The sequence below is a fragment of the Leopardus geoffroyi genome, chromosome B1, assembly GCF_018350155.1.
Source record: "Leopardus geoffroyi isolate Oge1 chromosome B1, O.geoffroyi_Oge1_pat1.0, whole genome shotgun sequence".
Classification (NCBI taxonomy): Eukaryota; Metazoa; Chordata; class Mammalia; order Carnivora; family Felidae; genus Leopardus; species Leopardus geoffroyi.
In genome coordinates this window covers 198,826,377-198,839,718 of record NC_059327.1, presented here as the reverse complement: position 1 = coordinate 198,839,718, position 13,342 = coordinate 198,826,377, and the positions used below count along the sequence as shown (strand labels likewise).

Here is a 13,342-nt window from a genome sequence, read left to right as displayed (position 1 = left end):
CTCTCTGCCCCTCCCCTGCTCGAGCTCTGTTTTGCTCTCAAAAATAAATAAACTCTTTAAAAAATTGTTTTAAGTTTATTTACTTATTTTGAGAGAGAGACAGAGACAGCACAAGTGGGAGAGGGAGAGAGAAACCCAAGCAGGCTCCATGCTGTCAGCTTAGAGCCTGATGTGGGACTCGACCCCACAAAACGCGAGATCGTGACCTGAGCTGAAACCGAGAGTCGGGCGCTTAACCGACCGAGCGACCCAGGCACCCCTAAAAAATTTGTTTTAAAGGTTTAAAAGTTTTAAAAAAGAATGTTTAATGTCATGGGAAAATGCTCATAATCTTCCTTGACAAACAGAGGAAGATATGTTAAAGTCTATCCACCAGTTAACGTTGAAACTGGATGTACTTAGGAATAGACGTGTGCTCTTAAAGGATGTATGTACTTAAACTGTGCCCGTGCGTTTTTTAATACGAAATTCAAGGTTTCAAAATATTTGTACATCACGTTGTTCATTCAGCAGGTATTCATTAAGCCCCTAATGCCTAGGTAAAAGCAAGGCAGACTTTGGCCTGCCCTGATGGAGCCTGCACTCTAGGAGACTATATGGTCTGTTCCTGGGGCACACGGAAGGCGAGCGGCCTGGCCCAGCACAGGACAGGAGAGCAGGAGGGGACTGGGCCGCAGAGGGGAGCGGAGGACAAATCACATATTTATGTGCGGAGAAAATAGACTCCCTGGAGGCGGCAAGAGAGACAGCAGTTTCCCCTTGGCCGCCGTCTTTTAGCCCATTTTTATCTGGTGTGTTTTCCTAGACTTCTCCGATTTTTGACACTGGAAAAAAAAAAATTCTATAACTAGAAAAGCAAGTTTTAAAAGTTGCTTTAAGTTTAAAAAAAATGTTTCTGTTTTGATGGAGTCCTTAAGGTGTTGGGTAGCCAAGGAGACATAAGCAATACAATTCTGGAAAAATACCCAGTCCTTGGAGGATGACGGGCTCTGCGATCCAGACGTCATCTGAGCCGGTCTGACGAGGATGTTGGTTGGCAGGCTTCCATAGTCAACACTCGAGTGTGACATCCGAGGCCCTCCCCTGAGGAGGGCCACACACTCAGCACATGCTCAGGGACAGTCCAGCCCACTGGACCTCCATTTCCAGGCCATTCTTGTGTTCCCTGGACTGTCCCTGATCCTAGAATGCCTTTCCTCCTTCCCGTGCACAGAAGGAAGTGATTCTGAGTTTCCAGAAGGAACAGTCAGTCAAGCAGAGGTGAGCCTTGAAGGTGAGATTCTGTGCCCACCTGCCCAGCACAAGGCCAAAGGCAGACAGCTTACACCCCAGGCAGTATGGAGCCATGAGTTCAAATCCCAGCTCAATAGCTTACTAGCTGTGTGACTTGGGGAAAGTCACTTAACCTCTCTGGGCCTCTGTTTCTACATGTCAAGTAACGAATAGCAACAGGACACATCTCATCGGGCGTTTGTGAAGATTAAATGACTCAATGTGTATGAAGCACATAGTAAATGCTAAATGGCATCATCATCATCCCCGGACTCCCAGCAAATGGCCCCCGAGGAGCACTGATGAGGCATTTCCTTTGTAAGGGCCTCATGGAACAACATTCTGAGATGGTGTCTTAGAACTGGTTACGAGAGGGGGAACCATTGGGCATGCGAGCAGAGAGCCCTAAACTGCTTCAAAAGAATCCTCTAAGGCTTAAATGGAATCGTGAATAAATATAACACCGATATCCGCTCTGCGTGAAGTTCCAAACATGCCAGCTCCCTATCTTTTCGGTCCGCGGTAATAATACAAAACGTGCTGCTGTTCGAGTCTAACACTCTGGCGTCCACTCGTGTGGCCATGCCAGTTCTTAGAAGGTCAAACGACCGCAGCCATTGGTGAACAGCCACATCCCAAGCCCCCAGAGTGCCCACCTGCCACAACCCAGCAGCTACAGAGTTAACGTCTACCAAAACCGAGCCCCAGGACTCTGTTCCTGGCAATCTGATTGCCCTCCACCTAGGGTGTCCCTGGGGTTAAATGTTTAGAAAATCACCTCGCTGCCGATAAGAAAACCTTCGCGGTCACCATGTGTCTGTCGCTAGGGCCAACCATGTTAGAAATAAAGTAAGCAAGCCTTAGGGAAGTATCTTTACCCACCCAACTTGTCACAGGGGGTGGGTCTGAGCCCAGACAGCTTCTGGTCAAATCCTCACTCGAGAGCCTGGGTTGGCTGGAAAGACAGAGGCAAAGAAAAGGCGCTGTCGACATCCGTAGACCGCAGAATGTCAGCAGACGGCCCAGGTGGACTTGTTCTCCTAAAGCTGGGGGTCACCTCCCTTGAAATGCCTGCAGGTGCTGCTATTCAGCCTGCCACACGAGCCCAGTGGTGCCAACCAGCACCTGGCTCACAGCTCTGAACAGGAAATGCCACATACTTCCTATTCCCCCCACGTTTTGATTGAGCAATATTTGGCTAGGGCTTTATTCTTTATTTTCAGGGTTAATTCTCTGCTGAATTTGGCACGGAGCTAAAGCTAACCCTAAAACAACATCCTGAAAAGGAATGTGGAAGATAGAGCAGCTTTGAGAGAGAGAGAGGAGGAGAGAGAAGGAGAGAGACAGAGAGGAAGGAAGGCAGAAGGAGATAACTGGGTTATCAGCCATTGGAATAATTGCCTTAGCCATGATCACTCATTATCCATTTCATTTTATAGCAGCATTCATCAAACCCCACGCTAAGCACTTTATGTGCATTTTCTCACTTAATCTTCACCTAAATTGATGTTCAAATCCCTGACTTTTCAATTCCCTTATTCCAGCTGCTCTCCGAGAGTCTTAGAAATTCTTGAAATCCTCCCCAAAGCTGGTCCATGTCTGTGAACATAACTCACTTGGTTTCTGGAGCCCCCCCTTGCCTGTTACAGTCTAAAGAACAAACAGAATACGCTTCATAGATAAATCAGCTCCCCCATATAATCAGATATAAGCCTGGGAAATTGTGAAAGAAAACAGCACTAATGATTAAATGGCATCCAGCTATTACTATAAACATTCCTTAATGTCTATCCCCACGAGAGATAAATGATTAACAGCCAACTATTGATGGCAACCTCAGCTTATTAAAAACATGCCGGGGGGTCAACAAGTTCTGGACCAGAGTCAAAGGCAGAGCTGTTTCGGCTCAGCCACTGTTGAGCATCGGGCTGACCTTCTTGCGTGTCCGATGGCTTCCTGCTAATGCGAGGATATGACCAGCGCAGGATCTGCCCAGACCACGGTGAGGGTTAAGTGACATGACACACGACAGCTGTAAAGCAGGACACGAATGGTGCACGTCGATCGGGTTCTAAGCCCAAATGGGCAAGACGAAAAGTTTATTCTTGCTACTCTGTCAATGTCAGAGTATAATCAGCCCCGGGAGAAATACAGGAGAGCCGTCAACTCTGAAATGCCGCACCGGTGGTCACTGCTGTTGGTGGCGGTTTACGAATGCCACAACGTCCCCCCGACCTCTCCCGGTAGCTCGAAAGAGATGCCCACGTGCCAGCCCTACTCTATCTTCAGGACTCTGAGATAAACGGAGGGCTGGAGCAGCAGAGGGGTGTGAGGAGACGTGAGGAATACAAGAGCATGGCTGAGCGGCTCAGGGCCAGATCCAAGCTCGGCCAAGGGCACCAGGGCCTCCTCCTGACCAGTTCACAGAGGGAGCGGAGGGCACGGGGAGTGCGGAACGGTTCTGGGGTGAATCGTAGAAAGATGGCGCCTGGGAGTCCTACCCACCACGGAAAAGGGACTCTGTGCCTGGTTCAGGCATACGCTTGGACCCTGGGAGGTAGCACCGTTCGGGGAACTTGGAAAAGCCCTTCTGATTCCCTTGGCATCAACTCCGAGCACCCGGGCAGCCTTCTCATGGCTAACCCCATCTCCCCAGTTTCCCAACCTTGATGTTGACAAAGCAGTGGACTGGAGAACGGGAAGAAACCACCTGATCCCTAAGAAGCTCCTACCCCAGGTGCCTTTATCAACCAACCTCCAGCGTCCGACCCAACCTGCCCATCAGGAAGATGACATTTCTGTGCCCGGGGTGACCTCAGCTGTGCTCAAGGAAATGCAGACACACCTGGGCAGCGCAATGGCTCCCCTGGAGTTTTCAAAGCTTCCACACTTATCCATCTGGTGACCAACCCTTCCTTTTCCCGATCAGTCACCTGACCTCTCTCTTGACATGTTTTTAGCTGCGGCAAATCATTCTCAGAACCAGGATCATTCAACCATTGGTTTAGCAGCGTCTAGGTGGATAGTATAACACGATGACTAAGCCTGGGATTTCGTGTCAGACCTCCACGCCCAGCCTGCCCCTCCCCAGCCGTGTCACACAGGACAAGTCACCTGTCTGCCAAGTGGGGATAAGGGAGTACTTGTCTCAAGGTCATGTCATATAGACCAAATGAGATGTTACCCTTGGAAATACCTGCCATGTAGCAAGCACCCAGTGAATATTCACTATGGCTATTGTTTTGGGAAGTCTCTTTCTTGATCACTATTTTTATTCTTTCTTATTTATTTATTTATTTATTTATTTATTTATTTATTCTTTTTCAAGTGTTTTATGGAGCACCTACTATGTGGCCCACATAGTGCTGGAACCCGAGAAGGCTGCAAAGAAGGGTTAAACCTGTTACTTCCATTGGTTACTTCACAATCGAGTTGGAAGGATGAGCCAATGGATGATACCCACATTTAGTAAGCACCTACTGTGTGCCAGGCACTGGTTAGGCAAAGCCTCACTTAGTCCTGAGAGCAGCCACTAAGTTTTGTTGTCTCCATTCTGTGGCCGAGCGTACTGGGTCACCCCACTTGCCTGAAGCACCATGACTTATGGATGAGGACTGATGTTTAAAGCAAGACCACCCACTCCTCACCACTCTCCCTGCCATGTTACCGTTCACTGCTGCTCTGTGGGGAGGCCCCTCACCCCCCAGCAAAATCAACAAGCCCATCGGAGCGAGCCTCGGGATCTTGCTGTCAGACACGCTTCTCTTTTCACTTCCTGGCCATGTGTGGCCGTGCAGCATCCAGAAAGACTTCCCACTTGGGAGGCTCTGCCATGGTGGGTCTTGTGGGCACATCCCTCTTGTCAAGGGTCTTCTTCCTCCAGCCATTATCCCGATTTCCTTTGTCATCATCAAGTTCTCCTTCTCCGTCGGATCGCTTCAGGCCATACACAAGGGTGTCTCCATGCCATCAATTTAAAAAAGGAGCTCGAAAGGAAGACGTGTTGGCGAGGATGTGGAGAAGCTGGGGCCCTCCTACATTGCCAGTGGGAATGTAAACTGGTTTAGCCACCGTGGAAGACAGTCGGGCGGTTTCTCCAAGAGTAAACATAGAATCACCTTCTGCCCCAGCAACGCTACTCTTGGGTACAGACCCAAGCGAACTGGAAACAGATGTTCGAATAAAACTTGAACACGAACGCTCACAGCAGTGCTCCTTACGGCAGTTTGTAGTGTGGACACAGTCCAAATGCCCATTAGTTAATGAATGGATAAAGAGGGTCTCCCATTTAATGGATTGTTATTACTCAGACATAAAAAGGAATGAAGTCCTGACACACGTTTGCAGTATGGAAGAACCTCGAAACCCTTATGCTGGGTTTAAAATGCTGGACACAAACAGTTACATGTTTTCTGATTCCACTTAAATGGAATGTCCGGGGGGTCGGGGGGCCCCTGGGTGGCTCAGTCAGTGGAGCGTCCGACTTCGGCTCAGGTCATGATCTCGCGGTTCGTGAGTTCGAGCCCCGCGTCGGGCTCTGTGCTGACAGCGCGGAGCCTGGAGCCTGCTTCGGATTCTGTGTCTCCCTCTTTTTCTCTGCCCCTCACCTGCTTGTGCTCTCTCTCTCTCAAAAATAAATAAACATTAAAATAAATAAATAAATAAATAAATAAATAGGATGTCCAGAAAAGGCAAATCCACAGAGGTTGAAAGCGGATCCATGGTTGCTAGGGAACCACTCTTGTACAGGTGAGGGGTTTGCTTTTGGGGAAATGAAGGTGGTTTGGAGCTAGACGGAGGCGGTGTTGCACAACATTGCGAATGCACTCAATGCCACCTAACTGTTCACTTTAAAACGCTTCGTTTGAGGTTAAGTGAAGTTCACCTCAGTGGAAAACAAGACTTCCTTTGACTCCGTGACCTCCTGTTACCACCCCATTTCCTTGCTCTTTGTCACAGCTAAAGTGTCCCAAAGAGAATTCACAGTCTGTCCTTTGCCCTGCCCATTCTCGCTGGTGCAGAAGGTTTTTGACCCACCACCCCACCCAACTTGTTCTTATTGAGGACATCAACCATCCAAAGTCACTAGTCAATTCCCTGTAACCTCCCAGCAGCTTTGGCGAAGGTGACCACTCCTCTTCCTTCTGGGTCCTTCTAGAAACTTCCTTGTCCTGGGGCACCTGGGTGGCTCCGTCAGTTAAGCTTCTGACTTTGGATCAGGTCATCATGATCTCACGGTTCATGAGGTCGAGCCCCGCGTCAGGCTCTGTGCTGACAGCTCGGAACCTGGAGCCCGCTTCGGATTCTGTGTCTCCCTCTCTCTCTCTGCCCCTCCCCGACTCGTGCTCTGTCTCTGTTTCTCTCGAGAATAAATAAACATGAGAGAAACAAACAAACAAACAAACTTCCTTGTCCTGTCTTCCAGCCAACACGCTGGCCTGATTTTCCTTCGCCTGCTTCTTCCTTGGTTGGCTCAGCTGCTCTTCCTTGCCTGCGAGGCCGCTGATGGCAGAATGTCCCAAGACTCAGCCCAATGGACTCCTCTCTGCTCTGCAAACTCATCCAGACTCGTCCATCCACAGCCTTCAAACCATCTGTACGATGCCGACTGCCCCGACCTACCCCTTTCGCTCGGACCTCTCCCCCAAGATCCAGACTCATGCGTCCACCTCCCCGTCAGTGCTGACGCTTGGCTAAGCTTCTCAAGCCGAACAGGTCCCAAACTGAACTTCCGACATCCCTGTCCAAATGCCCTCTTTGCTCCGGCCTCCCCGTCTCCCCTATTGCGGCCCCCATCCCAGTTCCTAGGCCAAAGAGCAAGACTCCCTCCTCCCTCTGACTTCCCTCCTGGTGCCTGTTGGAACCACGACATCTCTCGCCACATCAGCTCTCAGTTACACCTGGGCAGATGGTGCATCTCTCCCCGGGGACACCAGGGACACGGCTTGCCACAGCTTTCAGACAGCTGCCCTCCTCACCCCACATTCCAGACCCCCTCCATCCAGAGGTGGCCAAGGCGACTTCGTCCGCAAACACCCAGGCCGAGGGACCCTCCCTGCCCCGAGCCTCCGGTGTCTGTCCTAGATCGAGTCCTGACTTGCTGCTCCCTTCGCCCAGAGTCAGACTCCCCTCCTTGTTCCCCCATGTCACGCAGCGAGAGCACCTCCCGACCTGGGTTCCAATTCTGGTCCTGCTGCCGACCGACTGTGGGATTAAACAGGTCATGAGGTCCTTGGTGACCAGGCCCATGTCTGCCTCTCCAACGTTTCCCTCCACTCTGTCCCTCCGCCTCCACAGGCCCCTCACCCTGGCTTCTCCTTTCCTCCCAAACACCCAAATTCCACCATCTCGGGGCCTTTGGACCTGCTGTTCCCTCTGCCCAGAGGTCCACCCTCAAACCACTTATGGCTCTTGTCCTGTGGGGTCTTCCCTCAAACGTCTCCTTAGAGATGCTCTCCCTCACCTCCCTGGCTGAACCGACCCTGATGAGGGAACGTAAGGCAAACTGAGGGCCATGCACAAGCTAGCCCCCCCTCCCCCAGGTGGGAGGTGTGTGACATTCCTCAGGCTCTCCCGGCTGCCCAAGAACAAAGGAAAGGGGAAGGCAAGAGGTCAACTGATAGAGATTACAGTCGTGCAGGACAGAGTCTCCATCCGTTTACAAATAGCTTAGTTAATTATAAGGAAAAGGCAATCGTAACAATAACCCAATCTCCAGAAACCTACAGATTCGGTTTCCTGGAGCCCCAACATCACCCTCCCCTCCACAGTGATGTGGGGAACAGAGGCAAGAAGGAAATGGCAGGTAAAATTAAACTTCCCTATAACCTGCAGCCCCTTGACAAATACTTGAGGCAAAGAGAGTATATCCTTTCCCCAGGAAACCCTACCGTCCTAATGTTAATGCCTTACTAGAGGGAAAACAACCTTGGCTTGACCACAGCAATGCCTCCGGTGTCTCCTGAGTCCTCTTTAGCACATGAAAGTCCTTCTGGGGGCCTCCCTTTGACTTTACCTCCCCAACTCCATAGTATATAACCAGCCACTGTTCACAACCCAGTGTAGCTTTTCTGCCCATGGACCCTGTCCCCGTGCTCTCATAAAGTCACCATTCTTGCACCAAAGACGTCTCAAGAATTCTTTCTTGGCTGTCGACTCCAGAACCTCACCACCCCAATACCCCGACCCCAAGTCTGCCTGCCTGCCTGTCTGTCCATCCCTCCCTTCCTCCTCTTCCTCCTTTCCCCTCTCCTGCTCCTCTCTCTCCCTCCTTCCCTCTTTTTCTCTCTTCCATTACCTTTTATTTTCTTCCACATACTTACTACCTGAAGTTACCGTTTTTGTCTATTTGTTTTGGGGGCTCTTGTCTTTCCTCCCCTGCAGAATGCAACCCCATGGCGGGGTGGGGGTGGGGGGGCAGGGACCTTGTCTCTTATCACTGCTGTTGTCCCAGCGCACGGAACAGAGTTCGGCACATAGTAGGCACTTAATGCATATTTGGTGACTAACTGACCAGAAAAGCCACAATGCCTGCTGAGCTCTCTCTTGCCCTCAGAAAACTCCCATAAGAGTGCTCAGCCTGGACTGGCTGCGGGGGGGCTCCTGCCAGCCTGGCTCCCCGGGGCCGACACGGAGCGACTCGAAGCGTTCTCTAGCCTGCGTCTGGTGGCGATGGCACTGAGCGTCCAGCAGCTGTGGGTCAGGGACCCTCCTAACCAGGCTGTTCTCTCACTGCCTGCTTCCCACGCTGTCTGTGTGTTTCCAGAACCCGGATGCACGGTGTCTCCGTTGATGCAGTCACAACCTTCCAGGGGCCACCTGTTACACAGCTTTTCTGCCCCCGTCCATGCCGGTATGTGACCAGCAATCACCCTTGTCCGCTTGGCCCCTTCTAGCGGTTGCATCTGGGCCTCCCCACACTCGGCTCCCTTATCTGGAAGGCCCACCAGGAAGCCCCCGGGACTGGGCTGGTCCTGATGTGGACAGTTGATCCCCCAAATGAACCCTTCTTGATGAGAAAAGTCAGTGAACTCCAATGCAGCACCAGAGACGCTCTCAGAATTTGAGTCAGGGAAATAAGTCAGAGAGAGACAAATACCATAGGATTTCACTCATATGTGGAATTTAAGAAACAAAACAGATGACCACGGGGGAAGGGGAGGAAAAATAACATAAGATAAAAACAGAGAGGGAAGCAAACCATAAGAGACTCTTAACAACAGAGAACAAACTGAGGGTTGCTGGAGGGGAGGTGGGCCGGGGGATGGGCTAAATGGGTGATGGGTACTAATAGGCATGAAGGAGGGGACTTGTTGGGATGAGCCCTGGGTGTCATATGGAAATGACGAATCACTGGGTTCTACTCCTGAGACCAATACTCCACCGTCTGTTAACTCACTTGAATTTTTTTCTTTTAACGTTTATTTATTTTTGAGACAGAGAGAGACAGAGCATGAAGGGGGGAGGGGCAGAGAGAGAGGGAGACACAGATTGGGAAGCAGGCTCCAGGCTCTGAGCCATCAGCCCAGAGCCCGACGCGGGGCTCGAACTCACGAACCGCGAGATCGTGACCTGGCTGAAGTCGGACGCTTAACCGACTGAGCCACCCAGGCGCCCCTAACTCACTTGAATTTAAATACATAAAAAAGTGGGAGAGTTGAGCCTTCACCGAAGACTAGAGCTAATTTTAAGTAATATACAACTTCTACACTCAAAACTAAAGGCAAACAAGGGGTTCCGTTTGTCACTGAGAATACTTCCGGAAGAAAACTGACAGGAGTGCTCTTTACTTTTATGAAAGTCAGAAATTAGGGTAGAGAACTTTAAAAAAGAAAGAAAGAAAGAAAGAAAGAAAGAAAGAAAGAAAGAAAGCAAGCAAGCAAGCTCAAAGAGGCTATCTCTGCTTATCACACGGTGGCTTGGTATCACTTTGGGTTTTACCAGAGCCCTCGTGGGACTGTTACAAGCCCTTTAAGAAGACCTCACAAGCCCTTTAAGAAGAAGCATGGTCAGGGGGGTCTGGGTGGCTCTGTCAGTTAAGCGTCCGACTTCAGCTCAGGTCATGATCTCACAGTTCGTGAATTAGAACCCAGGGTCGGGCTCTGTGCTGACAGCTCACAGCCTGGAACCTGCTTCGGATTCTGTCTGTCTCTCTCTGCCCCTCCCCTGCATGCTCTCGCTCTCTCTCTCTCTCTCTCTCTCTCTCAAAAATAAACAATAAACATTAAAAAATTAAAAATAAAGAAATAAACATTAAAAAAAAAAAGCATGGTCAGACCCATGCATGCTTTAATTACCACTATGAAAGAAGTCTGAAATACCGACCTGTTTAAAAAAAAGCGGGGGGGGGGGGGTGGGGAGCAGAATGTTCTAAGATACAAACCCTCGTCCTGGCTCACGGGTCTGGTTGAAGCTGAAGGAACAGGGCTCTGGCACCCACACAGTGACCCAGCTTGCCACCAGCCAGCAGTGTGACCTCAAACTACTCACTCAACCTCTCTGAGCTCAACTTCCTTACCCGTAATCAAAACCAGGACACCATGTCCCTCCGTGGAGATCAGTAACATGTGGACATAACACTCAACACCTGAAACTTGTGCCTATTTTTAACACGTCCAAGTTAATCATTTATGAAATGCAGCGAGTCCAAGCAAATATTTATACTTAGCTGTTCATTCAGAGTTTCTCCCAGGCTGGTGTTCAGCTCGAGCAGAGGTGACCCACGAGAGCCACAGCCTTCGGCGGCCCGGAGCAGGTCTCTGTGAGTTTGCGTTCCCCAGGGAGACTCAGCATGTGGCTTAGATGTCAAAGGACAGGCTGTGGACCAGACACCGGTTGCTTGGATTTTCCTGAGACCCGGAAGCGCTCGTCGGAGCTGCTCGCTGAGCCACTGCTTGGTTCTCTCCCGCGTCTCTGGCCGCCTTCCACATTCTTCTCCGGGGCCTCCTCCCCTTCCCCGTGCTTGTTCCCTCTGCATTTGCTGCCTGGGCGGCTCTGCTCCCACCTGCCTGCTGATGACGCCCAGGTTCTACCCCAGCCCAGGTGTGCCGCGTTCCTGGCCAGCCCACAGGACATGGGCACTTGGGTCCTGAGAGGAACCTCAGAATTAAGTGACCAAATGACGCCGGTGGAGCGGCCGGGTCGGTCTCTAGCACGGCAAGTGCTCAGAGACAGTCATGCGTCTGGAGCCAGGGCGGTCCCCCTGGGCTGGCTGAGCTCCCACACCTGCATGAATAATTATTATCTCAGACTTGCCAGGTCCCCAGCCTGCCGCCCTCCCTCCCGCCCTGTCCAAACCAGCTCCTCCACGGTCCTCCCGCGCCGGTCAGTGGCATCACCCTTCCCGGGAGGACCTGCTGTCCACACCCTTCTTCCTGGATCCAGAATCTGACCGCCTCCCATCAGTTCTTGCTTCTCAGCCCTAGTCCGAGCGGTCATGCCAGCCCTGGGAGGAGCCAGTGCCTCGGCCTCCCCTCCAGCCTGCTCTCCCTGCCCCTGCCCCTGCCCCCCCCCCGCCACTTCCCCACAGAGCAGCCAAGAGCTCCTTATAATGTAGGTTGGATCTCCTCCCTCCTGTGCTCAGAAAATGCCCCTCCCCATGGCTCCCGACCCTCTCAGCTCAGGATTATGTCCTCAGGCCTCAGCAAATGCTATAGCCTCTGACTCTGATGACTCGCGCTAATGCTGTTCCCCCCTCTCTCTTCCCCCTGCCCCTCCACTCTGGCCAACTGGATCCCTTTGGCTCTAGTACACTCTTGTCTCAGGACATTTTGTACCTGCTGTTCCTCTGCCTGGAACATTCCCCCCCCCCACCCCCAACCCCCCAGATCTGCAAAGGGCTCACAGCTCACTTTGCTCTGGTCTGCACCCCAACAGGGGCCGTTGGAAAGGACCCCCTGACTACCCGATATAAAATGCAAGCTGGTGATTAATCACCCCCATAATCTCCCATCTATCCTGCGCTGGTTTACTTTTGAAGGGCTCCAGTCGCCGTCCGATGAGTGTTTACCTGTTCGTCGACCTGGATCCTCCGGCTAGAATGTGTAGCCCAGAGAGCTGGGATCGGGTCATGTGCTGGCCACCCTTCCTGCCCCCGTGGCTCCAGTTCCCACCTTCCCTGTCCTGCTCTTGCCCTGGGACGCCGGCCCTAACGGACAGCATCGGCTGACTCCCTTGCAAGAAGCCATCGGCCCAAGGGAGGTGTGGGCAGGAAGTCAAAGGGTGGGAAGACAAGGAGGTCGGGCATCTCCCCTGCGGCCCAGTCCCCCCAGTTCAGCAGCTCTGGCGACATTTGTACCCTCCCCAAGGGGAGACGGCCCTCCTCCTTCTCAATACCACCTCCTTCCCTTGCGCCCAGAGTGAGCCTCAGCATCATGGAGAGCCTGGCCATTGTCCATCTGTTCCTTTACCCCTCCCCACACCTTTGTAAGTCCCTAGACTTGTCTGGGGTGGGTTCTGTTTCCTCCTGAAACCCTAGCCCAGCCACCCAGTCACGTTTACTGCTGTGCCTGGCACCTAGAATGCAGTCGGGAACACGGAGCTCGATAAATACTTCCAATGAATTCATTAACTAATGAATTAATTAGCAGAAGGATGAATGGGAGGAAACCAATATGCTACTTAAAGGAACGAACAGATCAATGAATAAAGCAGGCCGCTTTGTTTCTGTGAAGGAAAGAATGAATTAAGCCAATGAACTAACTTCCAAGGAAGCCTAAACAGAAAAAAAAAATGAACAGAAGCCACGTGTTCCTTTGAATTGTGTGCTTAGCAGAGTTCTGAATCTGTCTCCTGCACTGGCTCTTACCTTGAAGGGTAAGATTACAGGCCCTTTCCCCCCCAGCCGGATGGATGAGGGTTCTGAGATCCCCTTGACCCTGGAGCCCCAGCTGCCGGCCCCACTCTCCCGGCCTGGCTGCACGCGGGCTGGGGTCGTGCATGGACCATTCAGGCTCACCCTCTGTCCAAAGCAGCAAAGACTCTTCCCTGCTCCGGAGAAGTCTGCAGGGCCCATGCCCCTGCACCACAGAGAGGAAATGGACCCCAGCGGCTTCTGCAGCAAGAGAGGACC

The 13,342-nt window shown here is 51.8% G+C and overlaps 1 protein-coding gene across 3 annotated transcripts in view; it reads right to left on the bottom strand.

The window, feature by feature from the left end:
- SLC2A9 (solute carrier family 2 member 9) overlaps positions 1–13,342 on the bottom strand; it is a 251,137-nt gene that overhangs the window by 217,353 nt on the left and 20,442 nt on the right. Inside the window, exon 1 of one of the 3 annotated variants that reach the window (XM_045474553.1) lies at positions 10,941–11,515. The exons of 1 other annotated variant lie outside the window; for it this stretch is intronic. The gene's annotated coding sequence lies outside the window, so the exon portion shown is untranslated. Of the gene's footprint in view, positions 1–2,888; positions 3,045–10,940; positions 11,516–13,342 lie in introns of those variants that run through there. One more of the 3 variants, XM_045474552.1, reaches the window with a different exon arrangement.